The sequence below is a fragment of the Orycteropus afer genome, unplaced genomic scaffold (assembly GCF_000298275.1).
Source record: "Orycteropus afer afer isolate SDZICR_OR568_19922 unplaced genomic scaffold, OryAfe1.0 scaffold00376, whole genome shotgun sequence".
In the NCBI taxonomy this organism is placed as follows: domain Eukaryota; kingdom Metazoa; phylum Chordata; class Mammalia; order Tubulidentata; family Orycteropodidae; genus Orycteropus; species Orycteropus afer.
This window is the reverse complement of record NW_006921963.1, coordinates 2767218-2767907: the sequence shown is the minus strand read 5'-3', so window position 1 is coordinate 2767907 and position 690 is coordinate 2767218.

Here is a 690-nt window from a genome sequence, read left to right as displayed (position 1 = left end):
GGAGGGGAGGGGAGGGAACACTGTTAGATAGATAGAGACAAGTATTGATTTGGGTGAAGAGAAGGGCAATGTACCACATGTGAGTGATCAATATGGAGGCATTGAGGAAGAGAAAGAGAGGTACATGGGAGGTACAGACAACTAATATGAACCCAGATGCATAGGTGGGTGGACAGGCTAAACTAGTAGGTATGTCTATGAAGTGGGGAGTGTACTCAAGAACATGCATAGGGTGGGCAGACAATGGCCCTATAACTTTATGTGTATGATCTGAATTCCCAGGTATATAGTAGAGCTGACATGGGGCAAAGTTGCAGTCACTGCTTGGTCACAGCCAGCTACCCAGAGGGACTGAGTAGTTGAACCTGTGGGCATAGGTCGCAGGGGACCATATCCTATCAGGATCATAGTCGCAGGGGACATCAAGCTCAACTGGCATAACATACTACACAAAACATTGTTCTACCTCCTACTTTGGTGAGTAGCGACTGGGATCTTAAATGCTTGCAAGCTGCCATCTAGATGCAATGATGGGTCTCTCGTCCAGAGCAAAGAAGAATGAAGAAAACCAAAAATTCATGGAAACAATTAGTCTTAGCGACTGGTACACCATCCAATCTGCAGCCTATACAACTATGAGACCAGAAGAACTAGATGGTGCCCAGCTACCACTGTCATCCACTTGGAAGG